We start from the raw sequence: 1,461 nt of genomic DNA on the forward strand, positions 1-1,461 counted from the left end.
GTGTGTGTGTGTGTGCGTGTGTGCGTGTGTGCGTGCAGATCCTCCTCCTGGCGCTGTTGGAGACGCTGCGGATCAACTAATCGGTCCATCATTTCTGAACCAGAACCTCATTTAAAGCCTTCAGGTTCGGCTGCTCGAACTCAGCTGCGATCAGAAGAACATGTTTTCCTTTAAAGTTCAATTAGAGAGAGGAAAAAATAAGCTTCAGGTAAAAGCAGAAGACCAGTATGTGTTTGGGTCTTTGTCTTGTGTCTGAATGAGCAGAAAGAAACAAAAATCGCCTGAAGTTCCTGAACGCATCAGAGCTGCAGAGACGCGTTGAAGGAGCGAAAACTTTATAAAAACCTATAAAAACAACTCAAGTCTACAAATAATGTTGATTACACATTTTTGACTTTAAGTTCTGTTGTGTTATTAAAAAACTATTGCAATAACATTAATTTAGTTATTATTATTATTATTATTATTTAAACTTTATATGTCACTGACTTTCAATTGGCAGGTTATATTAGGACTTTTATTCTAAGGTAATTTATAAAAAAGGTCGTTTCTCAAAAGCAATCTGTTTTGTCCTTTTCATTTAATGAATTTACCTGTTTATTAATAGTTTATTTAATGCTTGGAAAGGAATAAATGGGACAACTCTGTCAAATGTGCTAAAATAAACAAATGGACATTTTATACCAGTTACTGTATAATGAAATAACACTTTAGTTGAACCTATAACAACAGTAATAATTATCAGGTTTTCTTTTCTCTGTACAGAATCAGGTCAAAAGGTGATGTACTCTGTACTCCTTGATGACTGCAGTTTATTAATAGTCATTTCATGACCCCCCTGTGCCCCCTCCAGAGCTCCACTTCTTATTTATAAAGCGCGCGCCGCGGATCAACACACGCTCTGGCTGTTATTTGGAGCTTATTAAAGAATTATTACACGGGTCTATTGTTTCAGGAGGGGGTCGTCATGAAAGATAGGAATCAGCAGGCAGGGAAAACATCACGTAGATCACCGCGGAGAGTTGGAGATGCACCAGAGGACAAGATCAGAACATAAACAGCGCCAAAATAAGCACATTTTCCCTCTGCTGTCTGAGAGAGAAAAAATAAAAAGGAGGTAAAAGTTTAAAAAAAAAACGGTGCTGTTTTGGAACAATTGCCGGATTTTCACCGAATCAAATCTGCGCATATTTTCCTGTTTGGAGCAGCTGTGCGGCAAACAGTGCTGACCCCCCACTCTGCTTTTCAATGGGCCCGGGGTGATGCGCGCGCTCCTCCGGCTCAAACATCACAATTCAATTGTGCGCAAGCGTTGGGAAACCAGCAACCTGCGCGTGACTCGACCGGCCGGGTCGCATCGCCGGGGTCCTGTGGAGCATGGAGGGCCCGGAACGGGACAGGTACGGGCCAGGGTGTGTGTGTGTGTGTGTGTGTGTGTGTGTGTGTGTGTGTGTGTGTGTG

This window comes from Austrofundulus limnaeus, unplaced genomic scaffold, assembly GCF_001266775.1.
Source record: "Austrofundulus limnaeus strain Quisiro unplaced genomic scaffold, Austrofundulus_limnaeus-1.0 Scaffold121, whole genome shotgun sequence".
Lineage (NCBI taxonomy): Eukaryota > Metazoa > Chordata > Actinopteri > Cyprinodontiformes > Rivulidae > Austrofundulus > Austrofundulus limnaeus.